General features: G+C 41.8%; 1 protein-coding gene across 3 annotated transcripts in view; it reads left to right on the top strand.

Annotated features, from left to right (window-relative positions):
• LSMEM1 (leucine rich single-pass membrane protein 1) overlaps positions 1-24972 on the top strand; it is a 267545-nt gene that overhangs the window by 96916 nt on the left and 145657 nt on the right. Inside the window, exon 5 of one of the 3 annotated variants that reach the window (XM_078674442.1) lies at positions 529-640. The exons of the other annotated variants lie outside the window; for them this stretch is intronic. The gene's annotated coding sequence lies outside the window, so the exon portion shown is untranslated. Of the gene's footprint in view, positions 1-528; positions 641-24972 lie in introns of those variants that run through there. 3 annotated transcript variants of the gene reach the window in all.

The following is a 24972-nucleotide window of genomic DNA, read 5'->3' as shown; positions in this document are numbered from 1 at the left end:
TCAATCTCCTTAACTCTTCCCTTGCAAAGTTGACCGGATTCTTAGTCTGCAAGTGCTTCCGCATACTTGCAGTTCCACACCAGTCCTCTTTATTGGGGTCTACTCTTGAAAGCAGTCTTGCATATGCGGCAAGTAACTATTCTTGCATTCACCTTTTTTAAGACTTGTGAACATTAATTTCAAAACATTCAATAAATAAGGTGTCACAATGCATTGTGTCAAATGCTTTATTAAAAATATGCAGAAAATGTTCCCTTTAATTGTTGTTAAGGTCTTTATAAGAGAATTTGAAAGGAGAAAGTAGGAGATGAATAACAGAGGTAGGACGTTATAGCTCAAACTGCAAAAATTGATAAAAAGGGTGGAACAAAGTCTGCATGTACAATGCCAGTGGAAGCATTTCAGGCACACTGGAAACATTTAAAAAAAATATAAATATCGTCAAGTGTTACTTTGACTTATAATCTTTGACCTCATTTAGTCACATCAATCTAATTTTAAACACTAATTTTCTTTTTTGTTTTGCAGATTAACTACAATACTTCTTTTGGTGTCCATATTATATGTTGTTTATTATATTGTTTTGTTAGTTATAGTTCTAGGTATTTATTGTATTGTTATCTTTGAGTTATAGTTCCAGTTATTGTTTTAATAAAAGTTAATTAAAAAAAAGTACACACGTCTGTTTTTTTTTGTGGGGGTAGCAGTCATCAATAGAAACTATATTTATATTTTGAAGTATAATTCTGAGGCTAACTCATTAGCAACATAGTGTGGTCAACTTTTAACCTCTGTAAGTGTTCCATGAACTGTTACTATGGTAACAGGCAGAAAGCCATTTGGGGATAGGGTTAAAAGTTACTGGCTGTACAAAAACCGTTATATTTACCCAGGATCTTCTACATCACAGAAAGGAAAGCAAAGTAAAACAAAACACTGTGTACCAGATTTACAACCCCCTTGCACCACTTTCGCGTCCAACCCGCCCCACAACATTACAAGTATGTGGGCTTCAACGACCCCCCTCAAGCCCCGGGAACCACCGCCCCCTGAAATTTGTGTATTACGGGAGGCAAACTGCGTGGCCTATGCTTATATTTATTCACATGCCACCTTACGTGATGCACCACTAGGATGCAGGAGTCCTTCAGCCCAGGAGCCGCAGCGTCAATCTGACCGAGACCCGGGATAAAAGCTGAAAGATCAGAATCAGAGCCTAAATATCTTGAACCCGCTGTTCGGAGTGAAAAAGCTGAAACTGCGCTGAGTCCAGAACCGCTCCAATGAAGAGGAGCTTCTGAGAGAGGGCACAGGTGCGAATTCGGCACGTTGATGGACAACCCCAGCAGGTGCAAGAGGTCGACCGTAGTCTGGAGGTGGGAGACGACTGTCTGGGGCGAGCCCGCCTTCAAAAAACAGTCGTCGAGATAGGGGAAGACTAGAACACTTGATCTGCGCAGATAAGTGAATAAACATGTGAATAAATCTTTCTACTTTTATACGAGACTATAGAATATTGTCCATATACCATAACAATCTGCGTTTCAATATGCATGGCATCTATTAAAGAGATAGTGTACATTTTACAGATGAAGGAAACTGAGTCTTCCTCATGAACTTTAGACTCTGCATTGGTACTTACTTGTAATTACTAATATCTCTCAATAAACACAAGGGCTCTCTGTAGAACCACCCAACATCTATACACATCAGCTTGATATATATCTCAAAAATACATTCTTCATTTTTTTCAGCAACCAAATGCGTGGATCCAAGCGCATCTCGCGACTTTTTTTGTAAATAAATGTTCTTACTTTTTTTGCCCTATGGGTCCCTATGTCACCCCCTGAGCTGGCCTAGGGGGTCAGGGTGTGTCTAACCTGCCCCTGTTCATGTTTTACCAACATATTTCACAGACTTATTCACCCTCGCGTCTACCGAGGCACAAAATGGCTGCCAACAGTTCCTGGTTTTGAATGTTTACAACAGCTTGACAGCCAATTTGAATTCAGTGCATGATCGGAACGGTGCGCTTATCCTACGAGGGCAATTCTCGCACAATCCGGGGATCCTCCGTGCCCATAGATATATAAATGACTTTAACCAAAATTTTCAAAGAAACTACTGCACAGATTAACACCAGATATGCCAAAGGCACAAGTCGGAACTGAGGACTACCTCTCTGCTAAATGTGGTGTAATTCCGTTCAGCCGTTCGAGCTGTAGCCGTGGCTAAAGGTCCTATGAGAAATTGCATGGGGAAAACGCATTTTGGGACCCCCCTTTTTTCTCAGCCCCTGCTTCACCAATCACCCCAAACGTTCAGGGAAGAATGGGAACTGAGCTGGCCAAAAGTTTGGAAACTTTTAAGAAGATTCATCAATCGACGCCAAAGTTATTGGCAATAGAATGTTGTGTTTTTCTTATGGATAATAGGTCCTAACTATAACTACCTACAAGCGAGCGCCAGTAGGTAATATATATATATATATATATATATATATATATATATATATTTTTTCTTTTTACTCCTCCTTACTTGGGAAACGCCGCCGCCTTCCAAACCAGCGGGTGTGTCATCAAATGGACCACCCACCAAGTCACGGTCCTCAAAATCACACCAATTCTTCCGCTCAACAACGCCAGCAAAGAACGACAACACCATGTATTGGCCTCCAAATCTTTATTGGGTCAGCTTACAAGGGCCCAAGTGGGCATTTTCAAATGTAGTTCTGTTGTTCTCCTTACCTCAATACAAGAGAACCACTTTTCAAACTTTTCTTAAACTGACAGTACTGATTTATTTATTAGGTATGTCAAACTGACAATTTTCATTTTGATAACCATGTTTCTATTTCAAAATTTCAACTTCTTTTAGCCGCACAGTTTTATATATATTACCAGTATTTGAATTTGTGGTCTCTTATATTGTGTCACTAATTAAAACGTGAAATCTATATGTGTATAAAGCACCCACAGAAATAAAATAATTATAAAAATAATTACTGAGGAAGCTGCAATGTTAAAAATTGCAATTTGTCCTTGGAACTTTTTATGTACAAGCGGACCATAAATAAGATAAAGTGTAACAATCATGGAGGATTCATAATTTCAGAGGTGTGTTATTAAATCCTCTTCCATGTTTAGACCACCCGGTGAGCGTGTATTGAGTTCTATTATGTAACACGATTCAAGTCTTCTTAACTTTTTAACACGATTACCCCCTCGAACACTAGGGGGAATATCGTCAATCACAAAATAGCAGCGCCCTGCTGTACTTTTTTCATGGTGAGACTCAAAATGACGTGCTACAGGGTAAGACCTATCCCCCTTACGTATAGCTCTCAGATGTTGTAAGATTCTCATATAAACCGGGTTGATAGTGCTCCCTACGTATCGCAGGCCTCAAGGGCACTGTAATATGTATATGGCAAATTCGGTCTTACAGGTATAAAACCCTTTGATTTTCTTTTCCCTTTTGGAAAGTCCTAAAGGATAAGATTGTGTATTTTTCCCGTGGGTACAGGCTTTACATTTTGGACATATTAAAAATCCTCGTTTCTTAGCTAACCAAGTCCTACCCTGATTGTCTGGTTTCTGTGGTAGCATATTGCTAACTAGAAGCTGTTTGAACGAACGTGCCTTACGAAAGGTAATAGCTGGTCTTTTCGGCACAATGTTAGCCAGCAAAGGATCATTACAGATTAAATGCCAGTGCCTGTTGTATATTTTTCTAACATGTTTGTGCTGACGATTATAAGTTGTAATTAATCTCACTTGTTTTTTTGTAGTGTACGTTTTATTTTGTTCTCACTTTCTTTAAATAGAATATCTTCCCTACTCCTTTTCTTTGCTTTGTTAATTGAGGTTCTGATATACTCATTTGTGTAGCCTCGCTCTGAAAACCTGGATGCTAAGATGGAAAATTCTGTCTCTAGAGTATTAGTCTCACTGCAATTTCGAATTGTTCTCAAACTTTCGCCATACGGAATACTTCTTATTAGTTTTGAGGATGGAAACTTGCCGTGTGTAGCAGCGTGTTTCCCGCAGTTGGTTTCCTGTATAGCTTCGTATGGAGTTTAGAGTCTCGCACATACACAGTCGGAAAATCGACAAAGCTAGAACTTATTGTGCTTGTCAATTTGAGATTTAACTCATTTACTTGAAGTTTTTTTTATGAACATTCTGACTGATTCTTCGGTCCCTTTCCAAACTATAAAGAGATCGTCGATGTACCGACTCCAATGGAGAACATTCTCTTCCCATTCTGTCTGGAAACTCGCACGGACCACCTGCTCCTCCCATCAGCCCATATGCAAATTCGGATAGCTGGGGGCGAAGCAGGTGCCCATTGCGGTTCCACAGACTTGATTGTATAACTCATTGTTGAACAGGAATTAATTGTTCTTGAGGCTGACAGAGGTCATTGTTAATAACATCTGTGTATGTCACCATAACTTAATAGGTCGATCTTGAAAAAAATGTCTAATGGCCCGTAACCATCGTCATGCCTAATACTAGTATATAATGTAGTTACATCAATAGTTACCAGTAAAAGATCTTTATCCCATGGTAAGTCATAGATTTTCTTTAGGAAATCTCTTGAATCCTGAATATAGGAGGGCAGGAGCTTCACAATAGGGTTAAAAAATGAATTAATATACTTAGAAGTATTTTCCAATGCACTTCCAATGGCAGATCTAATGGGCCGACCCGGTGGGTTGGCCACATTTTTATCTACCTTTGGGATAAGGTAAAAGACAGGTGTCACGGGATTAGATATTAAAAGGAATTGTAATTCCTCGTAAGAGATCAAACATTGAGTATACCATGATTGCAATTGTCCATTATATACATCAAAGCTCTTTTGCATGACATCTGCTTTTACTTTCACATAATTGCTACGATTGTTCAATTGCTTGTATGCTTCACTGAGGTATTTAGTCCTATCCCGGAGAACAACATTCTCCCCTTTATCTGCATCTCTCACGATACAGTTGTGATTTGACTTTAATTTCATGATCAAAGCAGCATACTCTTTTTCTTGCTGTGAAAACTTTTTATAACTTGTACTAGTGCATTTTTCCAAATTTTTCAAATCATTTGTGGCCAATTCATTAAATACATCAATAGAGTCTCTTGTCCTCATTGTGATAAATCGTGAGGTTGGGCGAAACTGCGTTGGTGCACTCTCATCGATGGTTACTAGTTGTTCTCTTCCGCAGCTTGTTCGACGATTGAAGAATTATCCTCATTTTGTCCACTTGGACCCGACTCAACCTCAGTAAATGAGGACTCCATAGGTGGTCTATCTATAGCTCTTAATTCAACCATCACCTCAATATCAGCCACTGTTAAGCTTGAACCTTCTCCAGCTGTATTTAATTCATTAAAGGTTCCTGTAGAGTTTTTCGTTTTAGTCAGGGCAAAGTGTTTTTTTAATTTGAGTGCACGCACAAACTTAAAATTGTCCACTCTGATTGACACATAATTAAAGTCCGCCGGAGGACAGTATGACAATCCCAACTTCAAGATGTTTTGTTCCTTGCTCAATAGTACAATGTCAGTCAGATTAATTAAGGTAGAATCCATTCCTGACAGCGCTATTTGGTCCATCTGCCGGCTGGTACGCTGTTGCTGCTTGTGGCCTTTGCACCTCTTTTGCCTTTGCCTTTTTCTCTTGGCTTGGCACTGTACGATACCTGCTGTCTTGCAGTGAGACTAATACTCTAGAGACAGAATTTTCCATCTTAGCATCCAGGTTTTCAGAGCGAGGATACACAAATGAAAATATCAGAACCTCAATTAACAAAGCAAAGAAAAGGAGTAGGGAAGATATTCTGTTTAAAGAAAGTGAGAACAAAATAAAACGTACACTACAAAAAAACCAAGTGAGATTAATTACAACTTATAATCGTCAGCACAAACATGTTAGAAAAATATACAACAGGCACTGGCATTTGATCTGTAATGTTCCTTTGCTGGCTAACATTGTGCCAAAAAGACCAGCTATTACCTTTCGTAAGGCACGTTCGTTCAAACAGCTTCTAGTTAGCAATATGCTACCACAGAAACCAGACAATCAGGGTAGGACTTGGTTAGTTAAGAAACCAGGATTTTAAAATGTCCAAAATGTAAAGCCTGTACCAACGGGAAAAATACACAATCTTATCCTTTAGGACTTTCCAAAAGGGAAAAGAATTTGCCATATACATATTACAGTGCCCTTGTGGCCTGCGATACGTAGGAAACACTATCAACCTGGTTTATATGAGAATGTTACAACATCTGAGAGCTATACGTAATGGGGATAGGTCTTACCCTGTAGCACGTCATTTTGAGTCTCACCATGAAAAAAGTACAGCAGGGCTCTGCTATTTTGTGATTGACGATATTCCCCCGAGTGTTCGAGGGGGTAATCGTGTTAAAAAGTTAAGAAGACTTGAATGGTGTTACATAATAGAACTCAATACACGCTCACCGGATGGTCTAAACCTGGAAGAGGATTTAATAACACACCTCTGAAATTATTAATCCTCCATGATTGTTACACTTTATCTTCGTAATGGTCCGCTTGTACATAAATAGTACCTGTGACAAATTGTAATTTTTAAGATTGCAGCTTCCTCAGTAATTATTTTTATAATTATTTTATTTTTGAGGGTGTTTTATACACATATAGTTTTCACGTTTTAATTAGTGACACAATATAAGAGAACAAAAATCCAAATACTGGTAATATATATATAAAACTGTGCGGCTAAAAGAAGCTGACATTTTGAAATAGAAACATGGTTGTCAAAATGATATTTGTCAGTTTGACATAACTAATAAATAAACCAGTACTGTCAGTTTAAGAAAAGTTTGAAAAGTGGTTCTCTTGTATTGAGGTAAGGAGAACAACAGAACTACATTTGAAAATGCCCACTTGGGCCCTTGTAAGCTGACCCAATAAAGATTTGGAGGCCGATAAATGGTGTTGTCGTTCTTCGCTGGCGTGGCTGAGTGGAGGAATTGCTGTGATATACATATATATATATATTCACTGAAAAAACCATAGGTTATAGACCATATATAGTTAGGAATTAGCATTTAAAAAACCTTATTTTACTCACACAAAACCATTGAAATTCCATATATAGTTAGTTGCACTAACTATATATCGCGCACCCGCAATCCACTGCTGATCATGTCACATATTACATCATTCATGACATGGTCAGTGACATCACTGATGACATCACTGATGACATCTCAAATGACATCACTGATGACATCACTGATGACATCTCATTTGACATCATTCTTGTGCTAATACGATAAACCTCTTCAGACTCTAATATAACCTTAGATACACTCAGTGTATACAGACACTCACACACTGCCACTCATCCATGGAGTTACTCACACACCCAGTCAGTCATGCAAAGAAACAATCTCACCTCCATTTCTTCAACTATACAGTTGAAACATATACTAACACATATTTACTCTCTTATACAATCCCTGATACAAGTTCACAATGATCGATACAACCACTCACTCATTCAGTGGCTCTCATGCACAGTTATTTATATATGCCAACTCTCACATGTACTGTGTTTTACATATGTACTTACTATGACATGTAGCATTGAGATATCCATTCACTCATCAATACACTCATGCACACAGTCAACTGCCCATGTAGCTGTTTCCACATGCACTCTTGAACTCATACACCTAGTGAATAAACTGCTCACACATCTATGCATAGAGTCACACACCTTCCAGCCACCCCCACACAAACTCAATCTCCCATAGAAATACTTGGGCAACCAATTAATAACACATATAGCCTCTCGTATAGCTAATGATCAACACATGCAGCAGTTTACAGAACAACAGACATAATGATGCACAAATTAAGACAGTTTAGTCACTAACCCATGCATTCAGTGAGACACATTTAATCACTCACTCATACAGTCAGTCACGCACCTACTAAATCCTTCATCCAGACACTTATACATCCACTCATTCTTCAATATGTAAGACATATTTTAACTTTACAGAAACATACAGTCACTGGATGTTGTCATCAGTGATGTCATCAGTGATGTCATTTGAGATGTCATCAGTGATGTCATCAGTGATGTCACTGACCATGTCATGAATGATGTAATATGTGACATGATCAGCAGTGGATTGCGGGTGCGCGATATATAGTTAGTGCAACTAACTATATATGGAATTTCAATGGTTTTGTGTGAGTAAAATAAGGTTTTTTAAATGCTAATTCCTAACTATATATGGTCTATAACCTATGGTTTTTTCAGTGAATTTTCAAGGTTTTGTAAATGCTAATTCCTAACTATATATGGTCTATAACCTATGGTTTTTTCAGTGAATTTCAATGGTTTTTTAATAGCAAATATCATAAGCTGTCGAATGTCAAGTACGTGGTAAGTGAAAACATTTTTGTGTTTATGCACACTGATCTGCTTTGAATGGTGCCCCCCCCCCCCCCTCATTTCTATTAGGAGTACTCTCTCTTTGCAGATAGTGAAAGGTAGTTAACGCAGGCCTTTGCCCCCGTTGTAATCCGTCGTGCCTGCTTCTCTCTCCATTTGATTGATTGTTATCCAAGTATTTACTGTTTTAGAATTAGTTCTCTTTGGTTCATTCTCTATTTACAAACAAACACAGAGTCGCAATACTCTGTTTAGTCTTTGCAGATAACGAAAAATCGTGTAAAAAAAAAGAAAAGGAATCGAGCAAAATCAGTAGGCCACTAATGGGATCTCTTTTTGACCTCGCTAAAATAGAAACATTAGGAACAACCCCTCATGACAAATACAAAACTAGTGAGATGAACTGAACTCCACACAATGATGGCTGCAAAACAGCTCGGCTCCGCCACCCACCCCGCCCAAAATAACGATAAAGAGCGGCTGCCATGATTGGTTGCGGAATGGCCACAACGGAGCTACGAAATGGTGGTGCTCTCATGCTAACCCCAGCTTCAGTCTGAAACATCCAGAAACACTGTAGACTACCAATTCGATCAGTTCCGGTAGCGCCCCAATGTAACCCGGTAGAGAAGAACTAGCCCTCCCCTCTTTGACTGATGGTTCTTGTTGCCTGTCCCTTCTGTTGTCATTTAACAGAACTATTTAGCCTGCTGAAAGGGGTTGTGTTTCGACCGCTGGTTGGTGGAGACATTTTGACTATATTCTGGACCTGCGTTGTCGCGTAATGCGTCATATGACGCGCCGCGTTAGCGCATCCGGAAGTCATCCGGGGCGCGCAGCGCGTAACGTAAGCATAACAAGTCATGTGACTTGTTAATAAAACTTTTCATTGGTTCATTTTACTTTTCTTATTCTAATGATGAAAGCCTTGGTCATATCACCTAAAAATTACGCTTTTAATTACTTCCGAACATTATTTTTGCTTAAATATATGTTATAATGTTCCAGGCTAATGTACTTTCCCGGAAATTTTACAACTGTCCTGCAAGTAAAATATATTCTTTTTTCGAGAAAAAGAGCGTTTCTTCGTCCCATGACGGAGCCGTTGAGCAAAAGAGGGTCGACCTGCTGTCTTAGTCGCCGATACGCCTGAATATGAGATTCTTAGCGATCACTTTATGTTGCAGGAATAGAAAACACAACAGCCCTTGACCATTTATCTTTACTGTGTTCCTTCGTATTATACCTTTTACCCTTCATGTAATTGGTCTGCTTTATTTCACTTGCCTTTTAATGATTCTAAAACAGTGACTATTATTAAAAACTTTACCAATGTATATACTACTACCATGTTTTCTTTTAAAAACCTTTATTGTGAAAATTTCATTATACAAATACGAGCCTATAACCACGTGGGCCTGCCACGGAGCAAACTGTAATCGTATATGATGAATAGACATTTACACTGTAGAGGAACGTAACGGGCGGGCCATTAGTTTGCAAGAACTAAGGTGTCTAACAGTTACGGAATCGGTGGACGTACATTTTATAATTAAAATACGACAGGGCCAGTTACAATAAAATTATCTAGATATACATTTGCGGGCAAGTACCATGGGTGACGTTAATTCGAACTTTCAACAGTACAGTAATCAATAACACATCAGAACTTAATATCAATAGGGATGTCGAAATATTCAATCAATTCTCGTCCCCGCCCGCCATGTGCTTCAAAACTGCATACGTATCTCGTGATTTCAAGGTTCTGCAACCAGTACACAACAAGGAGTTACGAGTCCCATTTATTCCGGCGCCATTTTGGGCGAGGACGGGCAGGTCCAGGATATAGTCAAAATGTCTCTACCAACCATCGACTATGATGATGTTCATATGCTGTATTTATTAGAGTAACACTCATCTGTCCACATGAAATTAATTTACCACAATCTAAACATGTCATTTTAATCTTTCCAAAGTTCTTCTAAATATTTGGGACCGTTTCCCTTGCCTCTGAAGCTCTCAGTGCCACTTCTTTGATGAATGTACTAGCAGGTCAGGGGTTCTCCTCCAAATCTCTCTTTTATGCAGCACTATAATTAATTGGTGCCACCTCTCCATATGACGATGCATGGTATAGTTACCACAACTATATTTTTTTTCGGTTCCTCTGGAGAGTTCATCGTGGCAGATGAAGCGTGTAACGTACCGGGCATTTACCTTTTTTTGCATGTACAGGAAAGGAAAAAAAAATCGAGCGTCCAAGTTCTAAGGTGTCCCAGGGCCATTTTAGTGGACCAGGCCCAAATCCAAAGAACAGGCCGCCATTTTGAGAGTCCTCTTGCAGCCGCCTGTCGCTGTAGCATCAAGAGCAGCCGAAACTCAGCTGAATGGCAACTGAAACGGTAAATGGGCGCCCCACTACATTTCAGCATTGTAGGATGACCACACCAGTACAGCAACTTGCTAGACATCACCTCGGTGCCATCCGGATCTCGGCACCCCACTGCAGATGAAGTGCCTCTCAACTATGAAACCACCACGGTGACATCCGGATCTTGGCGCGTTGTGCTGCCTTCGGCCTATTCGCACATCGGTCCGCTACTGACGCCATCTCACAGGCTAATGGGATGACCCACGCCGAGTTTCAGCATTGTAGGATGACCACACCAACTTGCTAGACATCACCTCGGTGCCATCCGAATCTTGGCATCTCAACGCCTAGTGGTATCTTCCATACAGAAAATATTGTTACGCTGCCTTTGGCCCCATTCGCACATCAGTCCGCAACTTAGACATCACCTCGGTGCCATCCGGATCTTGGCATCTCAGCGCCTTGTGGTGTCAGTCAGAAAATATTGTTGCGCTGCCTTTGGCCCCATTCGCACATCAGTCCGCTACTGACACCATCTCACAGGCCAATAGGGCGCCCCACGCCGACTTTTACCATTGTACGATGGCCACACCAGTGGCACAACTTGCTAGACATCACCTCGGTGCCATCCGAATCTTGGCATCTCAACGCCTAGTGGTATCTTCCATACAGAAAATCTTGTTACGCTACCTTTGGCCCCATTCGCACATCGGTCCGCAACTTAGACATCACCTCGGTGCCATCCGGATCTTGGCATCTCAGCGCCTTGTGGTGTATTCTCTTCAGAAAATATTGTTGAGCTGCCTTTGGCCCCATTCGCACATCGGTCCGCAACTTAGACATCACCTCGGTGCCATCCGGATCTTGGCATCTTAGCGCCTTGTGGTGTCTTCTACTCCGAAAATATTGTAGAAAATATTGTTGCGCTGCCTTTGGCCCCATTCACACATCAGTCCGCTACTGACACCATCTCACAGGCCAACAGGGCGCCCCACGCCGACTTTTACCATTGTACGATGGCCACACCAGTGCCACAACTTGCTAGACACCACCTCGGTGCCATCCGGATCTTGGCATCTCAGCGCCTTGTGGTGTCTTCAAATCAGAAAATATTGTTGCGCTGCCTTTGGCCCCATTCGCACATCGGTCCGCTACTGACGCCATCTCACAGGCCAACGGGGCGCCCCACGCCGACTTTCAACATTGTAGGATGGCCACAGAAGTGCGACAACTTACTAGACACCACCTCGGTGCCATCCGGATCTTGGCGCGTTGTGCTGCCTTCGGCCTATTCGCACATCGGTCCGCTACTGACGCAAACTCACAGGCCAACGGGGCGCCCCACGCCGACTTTCAGCATTGTAGGATGGCCACACCAGTGCGGCAACTTGCTACACACCACCTCGGTGCCATCCGGATCTTGGAATCTCAGCGCCTAGTGGTGTCTTCTATTCCGAAAATATTGTTGCGCTGCCTTCGGCCCCATTCACACATCGGTCCGCTACTGACGCCATCTCACAGTCCAACGGGGCGCCCCACGCCGACTTTCAGCATTGTTGGATGGCCACACCAGTGCGGCAACTTACTAGACACCACCTCGGTGCCATCCGGATCTTGGCGCGTTGTGCTGCCTTCGGCCTATTCGCACATCGGTCCGCTACTGACGCAAACTCACAGGCCAACGGGGCGCCCCACGCCGACTTTCAGCATTGTTGGATGGCCACACCAGTGCGGCAACTTACTAGACACCACCTCGGTGCCATCCGGATCTTGGCGCGTTGTGCTGCCTTCGGCCTATTCGCACATCGGTCCGCTACTGACGCAAACTCACAGGCCAACGGGGCGCCCCACGCCGACTTTCAGCATTGTAGGATGGCCACACCAGTGCTGCAACTTGCTGGACACCACCTCGGTGCCATCCGGATCTTGGCGCGTTGTGTTGCCTTCGGCCTATTCGCACATCGGTCCGCTACTGACGCCGCCTCACGTGCCAACGTATTTTCTCCGCATTTTACACCCTATGCCGCATAACAGGTCATGTGACTTGTTTATAAAACTTTTCATTGGTTCATTTTACTTTTGGTTTCCTAATGATGGAAGGCTTGATCATGTGACCTAAAAACAACACTTTTCATTGGATGAAAACTTTTTTTTTTTCCCAAACGATGAAAGCCCCACCTTGTTTCTGGATGTTTCAGACTGAAGCTGGCGTCAGCATGAGAGCACCACCATCTCGTAGCTCAGTCGTGGTCATTCCGCGAGCAATCATGGCAGCCGCTCCCCACCAGAAGCCTGCAGGAGTCGGAGCCCCCAAAACTTTTGATGAATTCTCAAGGCGGAGGGGACGCTTTCGAAAATGGGGTCCAAGACCTAGCAGACAAGCGTCCGATTTCCAAGGTGTCCCAGGGCCATTTCAGTGGACCAGGCCCAAAAAGGAAACAGCCTGCCGCCATTTTGAGAGTCCTGTGACAGCCGCCTATCGCTGCACCGCAAGAGTGGGCGCAACTCAGCTGAATTGCGGATTTTGACACAGTGGACCAAAAACGGACGGAATGGCAACTGAAACGGTAAAGGGGCGCCCCACTACAACAGATGACACTCCACCTGGAGAGGCCCGTTCACGCCGCCTCCCCCGGAGCGCCCCACGCCGTTATTCGGAGCAGCATTGTAGGATACCAAAACCAGTGCGGCAACTTACTGGACATCACCTTGGTGCCATCGTTCTGCTGCCTTGGAACTATTCGCGCAACAGTTTGCTACTGATGACCCACCCCCCGCGACGCCCCATGCCGTTATTTGCTGGGTGGCAACTTACTAGACATCACTTTCGTGTCATCTAGATTTCAGCGCGTTCTGCTGCCTTGGAACTATTCGCACAACAGTTTGCTACTGATGACCCACCCCCCGCGACGCCCCACGCCGGAAATCTGGACGTTGTGCTGCGTTGGGACTATTCGCACAGCCGACCGCTACTTCGTTGTTTTTCCCTAAAAATGTTTATATGTTATTACTATTTTTGTTTTCTTGTATATATTTATAAATTATTAAAGTTTTATAATCTTACTACTTTGTCGGAGTGCTATATATTTTTAATGTGACACATAATTGTAAAAACTTTGATGTACAAAGAGTCATCCCTGGAATCTTCCGCTTCAGGCTCGGTCCCCTCCCCAATCACAATACAGGATGGTTTTCAGATAATAGCAACGCTTCTGCTGTGACGGATCTCATCGAGTGTGGGCCTTGATCTACTATAACTCCTTTGAAGAGGGGTGATTCTTTACAGCTGTGGCCATAAACTACATCTGCAGGGCTAGCTGATACCCTAGGACCAGCCTGGACAATCGGACACAGAGGAAAAGGAGTGTCAGAGGGTGCGGTAGTGAATAGGGCGAAAGGGAGGTGTCGGGCGGGCACAGGGTGTGATTCTCAGGGAAGAGCAGCGCAGATGGGGGGAGGTTTATTACCCATGCATAAGACAGAGAGCGGGGGTGACCACTGCCTGGGGGAGATGCTTGCGAGGGTGGGGAGCCATGCTAAGGATCGACAGCGTGCACAGAGTGGGTCTGGTCAAGGCATCTAAAATGGCTGCCGTGCACGACAAAAGTGTGGCATTTGAAAAAAGACAAGATGGCGCAGACAATGTTTTTCAACACTTCCTGATTTCCTTCGAATCGAACGTTAACAGACGTTGGGGCATATTACCAAAGTTAAGCGATATTTATCCCTAACGATGCTTAGCAACGATTTTTTTACCGTCAGAAATTATCGCAGATAAACCTTGCTATTATCAAGGTTTATCGGAAATACGATAAAAAACGACCGCAATGCATTAATATCGCTGAAAACTCAGCGATATTCATGCATTACCGAGCTAATGCTCTTAGCCATGTTATCCACCTCCCATTGGATAACATGGCTAAGAACTGCTCAGGGCAGGTGGTAGCTTTTGGAGATATTCGCGCTTATCTCGAATATTTCCAAAAGTTGATAATAGGAGATAGCGATGTTAACGTTTGTTTCCAGTCGCTAACATCTTGGCATGCCCACTTTGCATGTCATTAGTGATAAATATCACTCACATGCAAAGTGGGGCCCAAGATGGTCGCTATATTCTACTAGCCGTCGCTAACTGGTGTTAGCAACAGCTAGGTAATACACATATAATTTTATCTCCGCGAAGCGGAGCGCTGTTACAGATATATATCTTGTTTCTGAACGTTAATTTCTCAAAATGCACTGAAGCACATATATTGAGACCTAGCAAAGGCACATCGGGCTACCAGTCCCTACAATTTTGCCAAGTTTCGTGCAAATCCATTCAGCTGTTCGATCCTACCGAGAGACAAGATGGCGGCCGCTACGGACTGTTTGGAATGTTTACAGACACCGGAGAGCCAATCAGCTTCGCTTCGCAAAGCTCCGTAACGCGAAAAGTACGCGAAGCGGTGCGCTGTTACAGATATATATCTTTTTTTGAACGTTAATTTCTCAAAATCCACTGGAGCACATATATTGAGATCTAGCAAAGGCACATCGGGCTACCAGTCCCTACAATTTTGCCAAGTTTCGTGCAAATCTATTCAGCTGTTCGATTATTATTATTTTTATTTTTTTTTGCCCCGCGGGGCCCTTTTAAAACCTCCACATCAAACCTAGGGGGTGAGCGACAATGTACTATGCCCCCTTATGGTCATTTGCCCCTTCGCTTTGGCCTCCTCTTGTCTCTCGATCCTACCGAGAGACAAGATGGCGGCCGCTACGGACTGTTTGGAATGTTGACAGACGCCGGAGAACCAATCAGCTTCGCTTCACAAAGCTCCGTTGCGCGTAAAGTACGCGTCCTGGGGCGCTGCCAGGTCCGCTGTTACAGATATATATCTTTTTTTAAACGTTAATTTCTCAAAATCCACTGGAGCACATATATTGAGACCTACAAAAGGCACATCGGGCTACCAGTCCCTACAATTTTGCCAAGTTTCGTGCAAATCCATTCAGCCGTTCGGGCTAAAAGTGAGGCCAACCGCCCTATGGAAAACTCAATGTTAAAAACACATTTTGGGACCCCCCTTTTTTCTCGGCCCCCCCTTGACGAACCCCCCCCAAATTTTCAAGGGCTGCTCAGAAACAAAATGTGCCATTTTCCTGAAAATTTCAGCCAATTCCGTCCACAAACGCCAAAGTTATTAGACATAGAATTTTCAAAAATCCCATAGAGAAAAAATCCTAACTATATATACCTACTGGCGACCGCCAGTAGGTAATATATATATATATATATATATATATATATATATATATATATATATATATATATATATATATATATATATATATATATATATATATATATATATATATATATATATATATATGTATATATATATATTCACTGAAAAAACCATAGGTTTGACACCAGTTATAGTTAGCTGGAAATTTTACTGACATAAAACCATTGAAATTCCCACGTTATAGTTAGTTGGACTCACTATAACTTGCGCGCCTGCAATGCACTGCTGATGACGTCACATATTACATCACTCATGACATGGTCAGTGACATCACTCATGACATCACTGATGACACCATCCAGTGAATGTGTGTCTTTCTGAAAAATAAATATGTTTTATATATGTATATGTAAAGGTCAATGGAAGAATAAATGTTTAAATAAGTGTCTTAATGGATGTTTTTAAAAAAAATTGATTGGTTAACTGGCTTATTAAGTGCATCTTAGTGAATACATATATTAGCGAGTATTATTTAAATATTTAAATGTTTGTATCAGTGTTTCACTTTGTGTATAAGTGGCTGCATGGGTTGGTGAGTAGCTACATGTGTGTTTATATGGGTTATTAGATGTTTTTTTTAGTATCAGTATGAGTGTCTGTATGGTTTGGCGGGGGTGTTACTTAGCACATAGATGCATCAATGACTGACTCACTGTTTGTATGTGTTTTGAAGACAGCATATGTGCAGGACTGCATGGGTGGATGAGTGTGTATATGTGTGTGTTAGTGAGTGAATGACTGTCTCACTAGTGTCTTTATCAGTAACTACATATGTTTTAATCTAGTATATGTGAGTATTGATGTATATAAGTGAGTATATGTGAGAGTGAGAGATTGAAAGAGTTCTTGTTTAAATAAGTATGTGTTTCTATAAGTGATTGTTTAAGAGAGTAAGTATGTGTACGTTTCCTTAGAAGTAAGGTGGTAGTGTGTGTATAGCTGTATATGCAAATAAATGGATGTTCAATAGTTTATTTGCATGTGTGATTATGTGTGTGAGTAACTTTTGGATGACTGTCGGTGTGTAACAGGATGTATAGTTGTTTCACTACATATGATGAGTGAATATATGTATGAGTGACTATATAGAACTGTTGGTGAATGAGTGGATGTGTATATAGATAGTGGTATTACTGAATTGGTTGTTGTAACTGGTATGGGTATCTCTATTTTTTTGAAAATTTTAGTTTCTATTTTTGAATATGTGTTTCAAGGGTTACATTACACTGAAAGGAGGTCTGTCACTCTGTCACAAGGATGGTGTCATGAGTGATGTCATGAGTGATGTCACTGACCATGTCATGAGTGATGTAATATGTGACGTCATCAGCAGTGCATTGCAGGCGCGCAAGTTATAGTGAGTCCAACTAACTATAACGTGGGAATTTCAATGGTTTTATGTCAGTAAAATTTCCAGCTAACTATAACTGGTGTCAAACCTATGCTTTTTTCAGTGAATTTAATAGGTTTTTAAATGCTAATTCCTAACTATAACTGGTGTGAAACCTATGGTTTTTTTAGTGAATTTCATAGGTTTTTTAAATGCTAATTCCTGACTATATAAGGCCTGAAACCTATGTTTTTTTCAGTGAATTTCAAAGGTTTTTTTAATGCTAATTCCTAACTATATAAGACCTGAAAGCCCACCAGGAATCTCCAGTATGCGCCAGGGGACTGCATTGCAGAGAGGTGTAATGAAGCCACGCCTCTTTTTACACCTCTCTGCAACGCAGCCCCCGTGCATGTTTGAAGAGAGGGAACTAATTCCCCTTGCATACTGGGGGCCCCTGGGGGCAAACTAGCCCACCTGGAACCTCCAGTATGCGCCAGAGGGCTGCATTGCAGAGGTGTAATGAGGCTATGCCCCCTTGTTACACCTCTCTGCAACGCAGCCCCCTGCCGCGTTTGCAGAGGGGGAATTAATTCCCCTTGCATACTGGGGGTCCCTGGGGGCCAACTAGCCCACCAGGAGCCTCCAGTATGCGCCAGGGGGCTGCATTGCAGAGAGGTGTAATGAGGCCACACCCTTTTTTACACCTCTCTGCAACGCAGCCCCCGTGCATATTTGAAGAGGGAGAACTAATTCCCCTTGCATACTAGGGGTCCCTGGGGGCCAACTAGCCCACCTGGAACCTCCAGTATGCGCCAGGGGGCTGCATTGCACAGAGGTGTAATGAGGCTATTCCCCTTTTTACACCTCTCTGCAACGCAGGCCACTGGCGCGTTTGCAGAGGGGGGACTAATTCCCCTTGCATACTGGGGGTCCTTGGGTCATATATGCCCAAACACCGATATTCCGAACGATTGAAAATGACTTTTCTTGAGAAACATTTGGATTTGGATTATCATGTCCTATACTTTGGAATTTTTGAAAGACTGACTTTGAGGATGCTATGAATTACTCAAGTCTGCCCGAATTGTGTGGGTAAAATTGATACCTAGTCACTTTGAATAAGAATGTACTTACGTCTCTTCTAACATTTGGAAGAAATATCTAGTTATATGACAACAGGATACCGATATAACTTGAAGGAAATCAGAACGCCCTAAAGAAGTTCTGTTGTACAGAACGAAACGTTTCGGCTGGCTGTGGTACATAAACTTAAGGAAAATAAAAGCATTTGAATATACACCAAGATTCAGCGCTTCAATAAGGACTCTAAGTGATATGATTTGATTGGACTTATTGTGCAAGTGGTGCTGTGCCAAACTTTGGAATATTCTCCACTACTCTATACTACTTACTCTCTCCTACTCCACTACTCTCAAATACTCAATCTCTACTACTCATTCTCTACTACTCTACTACTCTCTACTACTCTCTCTCTACTACTCACTATCTACTACTCTCTACTACTCACTCTCTACTACTCTCTCTCTACTACTCACTCTTTACTACTCACTCTCTACTACTCTCTACTACTCACTCTCTACTTCTCACTCTCTACTACTCTCTATTACTCACTCTCTACTACTCTCTCTCTACTACTCACTCTCTACTACTCACTCTACTACTCACTCTCTACTACTCTCTACTACTCACTCTCTACTACTCTCTCTCTACTAGTCTCTACTACTCACTCTACTACTCACTCTCTACTACTCTCTACTATTCTCTCTCTCACTCTCTATTACTCTCTACTACTCACTCTCTACTACTCACTCTCTACTACTCTCTACTACTCACTCTTTACTACTCTCTACTGCTCTCTACTACTCACTCTACTACTTACTCTCTACTACTCTCTACTACTCACTCTCTACTACTCACTCTCTACTACTCTCTACTACTCACTCTACTATTCACTCTACTACTCTCTACTACTCACTCTCTGCTACTCTCTCTACTGCTCTCTACTACTCTCTACTACTCACTCTCTACTCTCTATTACTCACTCTCTACTCTCTACCTCTCTACCTCTCTCTACCGCTACCTCTCTACCTCAACCTCTCTACCTCTACACCTCTACCTCTCTACCTCTCTCTACACGCACACATATACACATATATATATGCATATATATGCATATGCATTTATATATATGTATGTGTATGTATATACATACATATATAAACATATATAATCTGTATATCTAAATAAATACAAATATAAATGCATGCATACATATACATATATGCATACAGATGCATTTTATTTACATGAAAGTTTAAAAAACACTAATAAAAGCAAAGCTAAAAAGCCACCTCATTACAAACAGAATGGCTTTAACTTAAACGAGGGCGAGATCTATTGCATTTTCAATGCTTGTTTACTTTGGTTCCATCAAGAAGTCATTCAGATGTGTCACACATTTGCCATACATTCTGAATGTTAGCACTCTAGTTGCTCATTAGATGGCTGTAGTAAAGCTACTGTTCACCAGGGAAGTCTGCTGCTGGTATTCAAAGTGCATGTTTCAGTCTGCATGTCAGAATTTCTTTAATGAAATTGAAGAGGATTTGAGAAGTCACTCAAAATGTGCCCTAATTTTTCTTTCTGCAGCACTAATCATACTTTCTATGGCAAAATATACCCCCTCATTTTGTTCCTTTTTAAATTAAATGTTTTAAGAGTTACCACTTTATTCCAATCAAGATGGCTTCAGGTGTGCCATACCTTTGTAATAAGTAGGACTGTTAGCGCTCTAGTTGTTCTTTAGAACACTCTGGGACATTCTGTCATTGGGCTATACTTGGGCTACATCTGGGTGATATTTGGGCTACATTTGGGCTCCTTTGTCTCTGGTGGCCATCTTGGGAGACTGCATGTCAGAATTTTTTAATGAAATAGAAGAGGATTTGAGAAGTCACTCAAAATGTGCCCTAATTTTTCTTTCTGCAGCACTAATCATACTTTCTATGGCAAAATATACCCCCTCATTTTGTTCCTTTTTAAATTAAATGTTTTAAGAGTTACCACTTTATTCCCATCCCGATGGCTTCAGGTGTGCTATACCTTTGTAATAAGTAGGACTGTTAGTGCTCTAGTTGTTCTTTAGAACACTCTAGGAGGCTGCAGTAGAACACAAAGGAATCAACTGTCAGTCTCTGTCCTTGTTGGATGTACATGTTTTACTGAGAATGTCAGACTTCATTCTCACATGACTGAGAAAGATAATGTGAATTTACAGAAAATATGCTTTCAGTTTAGCTTATTGATCCCCTTCCAAACCACTGCGGGAAAATCATGAGATATTAGTTTTCTTTCAAACATGATTCATGATATCACAGCAGAAGGCTTTTTCACATGGTAAAATCACCTTAGAACACACCACAATTCCTAAAATGAGTATGGTACCATCAACAAATGATTTATAATGTAACTAAAGTCCTAAAACCCTCTATTAACTACAATGCTTTTTAATGAGGTGCTATCATGTATATTGGTCCCAAGATGGCTGCCAACACTTCTTGGATGATGTGCTGACTGCCAATCAGATCAGATGTGTGGTTAGGCTCCGCCCAGATATATATATATTTTTTAACCTAAATTACTCAAAATCCACTGGAGCACATATCTTGAGTAGGGCTCCCGGTTTTCCGTTTTTACGGATATATACACATAAATACAGACGGAAAACTATTTTTCCAAAATCTGTATTTATATTTACAAACGGAAAAATACGAGAGAAACTGCATCAGCAGTGAGGAAGCACACCTCGGGCGGTGCTCGTTAAGCTCCTCTGCTACAATCTACTGGCGCCAAGTGAGTCAATCGCCTCAAAGACACTCACTTGCACACTTGCAGTGCACATTATGTTAAATGCAGGCGGCCCATTGTCATTCTAAATGTGATAATCATCTGCAGTCAGAATGACAATGGGCTGTCCACAGCCTGTGCGAGGGTAACTAAGCACTTCAACACTTTCAGGTCGAGTTCGCGCTATATAAAACTGTTTCTCAACTAACAATTTCTCCTCTCATTAACGTTCTAATAGCGCCACCGAGCTCCATACGAAGGTGGTGTGCTGAGAGGGGCTGTGTGGGATTGGGTTTGCAGATGTCCATTACATATGCTTTTTGTATCAACACTTCAGATTTCAGTGGGACAGGAGGAGGGGAGGCCGTCGTGAGGAGCAGCCTTTCCCATTCATTCCCCTCTAATCCCTCATTACACAGTACTTTGCCGCCTGCAGCGCCTTGTGTGACGCCTCGGGCAGCCTTCGCCAGAACACAAGAGATTACATTGAGCTAACTTCACATTTTTTGTATGGGGGATGGGGGGTGGGGGCGGGTGTCGGAGTTGAAGGGAGCTGGTGAAGTGAAAAGGTGAATTGCTTGAAAACGTGAACGAAATACATTTGGCTCAACACAGACAAATGTCCTTCCAAGGCAAAGCGCGCAAGTTTCCAACCTTTTTAGGTGTGAGAATTAATTGGTATGTGAGATGACGTCATACGTGTCTCACAAACATCGGAATCAATGACAGCATCAGAAGTGATATCAGGGGAATTAAAAAGGCACATTACATGTAAAACGAACACCTGCACACTCACTAAATGTGTATGGAGTAGTACTCAGAGGTGAAGAGAGAGTCTCCTCCCACCATCTTAAGCAGTCTGTAGTCCTTCTTCTACAAGGGGGTGCTTCCCAGAAGCTGTTCATGGCAGAGAAGAGCTCTGAATCGAGTGACATTTAGTTTAGCTTCTAGTCCTCCTTCTCAGCAGGCGTGATGATGTGACCAGTGTCGCTGGAGCTATTGGTGCGAGAGATGCAGCAGCACCCAAAACTTGAAAGAATGTAGATGGAGAGTATGTTCAACAAATACCTACGTAAAGTTTTGGACTTCTGTGATCATGTATATGTATATTCAGTGGGTGGCATGGACTCTGTGATGGCCTCCTCCCTCATATTTTGGGTCCCACCCATCCTATTTCTCTCTAGATTTTGTTACCAGTTTTATTGCTTCTTTTTTCTTGACCTCTTGTAAAGCGCTCTGATACCCTCTTGGGTCATGTTCGCGCTATATAAAACTTTATAAATAAATAAATAAAATAAAGTAACAGATTGCGTTGGGATAACCCGGATGTCGTGTAGGGTTATTGTGAAAGACTGGGCGCTTTGTCGGTGTTAGTCCTAAGGGTTTAAGTATGCAGTGTTTTTTTGAAGAGTTGAAATGATAGGTTACGGTGTAGGGAAGGAGGTGTGTGGGGTTTCTTTGACGAACAGCCTAACTACTGAGAACAGTGGGCAGTACTGTGTGGGTGGTTTTCGAGGCGTTTGGTAGGAGTACGTGCAGTGTGTTTGATGCTCTTGGTGACATTAATAGTGTAGGTGTTATGTGCAGAGGTTGTGAGATGGGAAGCAATATATGCTTTCTATAGGCGGTGGCAATTTACTATGTGGTTTTCTGTGCGATGTTTTGGGTCTGATATGCAGGCCAGTGTTAATTAGTGAATACATTTCGGTGTATGTATGGGAAGCGTTTCACACACTGGCATCCAAGCAAGGAAGCACACACGCAAGGAGGGAGTGAGAGCACATAGACATATTTTAATTGAAAAGGAGACGCATGCAAACTGTAAGCCGTACTGTAAAGTAGAATCAGAGAATTGTTCACATGAATCAAAACAGCAAGGACAAGCAGGGCAGCTTCAAACTGATCCAGCGTGGATATGCTAGCAACAGTGTGAATTTGGGTAGAGTAGACACAGTGCATTCAGAATCGTAAGGAGACATTCAAGCGAATAGAGTACGATGTTCAGGAATCTCTTCAGGTGTCTTTAAAAGGGAATGTGGGCATGTAGAATTGAGCAGAAACTCAGTGGGTCCAGGGAAACCATAACCTGAATCAAAGGGACACAGACATTTTTACCTTCCTCCTGAGGTTAATGCTGGCAACCAAGGAAAAACAGTCACAGGGGTAACAAGCGCTATATAAATACAAACTTTTTTCCTCCTCTATCCTTCTGCTATCATTCTAAATAACTGACTAACCTATCAACCACTTAAAATGTACTTGCATGTTTCACTATACAAATTCAACACTAATCCTCAATGGGTGCCGGAGTAGCGTACTACTCGCCAAAAAAGCGATTTGACGCCTAGTCAGGGGTAGTAAGCGCAATATAAATGCAATTACAATACAATACAATAAACACTGAACAAAGCACGGGCCTTGAGAAAGCTGACACCGGCCCATTTTGCCTGCTGCCACCAGGCCCTGGTGCGGGGGCGGGGGGTGCCAGGAGCTGTTTACACAGGAGGGGGGCCTGGACTTACTCAAATCCAGAGCAAGAGAGGGGCATGCAATGAATTTCTTGTATATTGTAGAAGTAGTGCAACACTAAGTACCAATGCCTTCAACTTCAAGCGTAGAAAGGCATTTTATGTTCGCTGTGTTTTCAATTTAAATAAATGTGGAAAAATACTAGCTGTAGCGTCGTCTTTTGCGTGTGGCAAAAATAAATGTGGATAAATACAGAAAAAATGCCCCAAAAAAAAATACAGATAAATACAGACGGAAATGACAAAAAAATAAATACCATAAAACCGGGAGCCCTAATCTTGAGACATAGCAAAGGCACATCGGGCTACCAGTCCCTACAATTTTGCCAAGTTTTGTGGAAGTCCATTCAGCCGTTCGGGCTAAAAGTGAGTCCAACCGCCCTATGGAAATTAACATGGGGAAAACACGTTTTGGGCCCCCCTTTTATCTCAGCCCCTGCTTGACGAATCCCCCCCAAACTTTCAGGAAAGGAGCAGAGCGGAGCGGGCCATCTTCTTGGGGAAATTTGCGAAGATTCGTCCACCGGCGCCAAAGTTATTCCCAATAGAATGTTACGGATTTTCTATGGAAATCAATCCTAACTATAACTACCTACTGGCGACCGCCAGTAGGTAATATATATATATATATATATAAATATATATATATATCTATATATATCTATATATATATATATATATATATATATATATATATATATATATAGATATATATAGATATATATTACCTACTGGCGGTCGCCAGTAGGTATATATAGTTAGGATTTTTTCTCAATGGGATTTTTGAAAATTCTATGTCTAATAACTTTGGCGTTTGTGGACGGAATTGGCTGAAATTTTCAGGAAAATGGAACATTTTGTTTCTGAGCAGCCCCTGGGGGGGTTTCGTCAAGGGGGGGGCGAGAAAAAAGGGGGGTCCCAAAACGTGTTTTTAACATTGAGTTTTCCATAGGGCGGTTGGCCTCACTTTTAGCCCGAACGGCTGAATGGATTTGCACGAAACTTGGCAAAATTGTAGGGACTGGTAGCCCGATGTGCCTTTGCTAGGTCTCAATATATGTGCTCCAGTGGATTTTGAGAAATTAACGTTCAAAAAAAGATATATATCTGTAACAGCGGACCGGGCAGCG

Source organism: Lissotriton helveticus, chromosome 1_1 (genome assembly GCF_964261635.1).
Source record: "Lissotriton helveticus chromosome 1_1, aLisHel1.1, whole genome shotgun sequence".
Taxonomy (NCBI): domain Eukaryota; kingdom Metazoa; phylum Chordata; class Amphibia; order Caudata; family Salamandridae; genus Lissotriton; species Lissotriton helveticus.
Note: the sequence above shows the minus strand (reverse complement) of the source record. Positions and strands in the feature narration are given on the sequence as shown.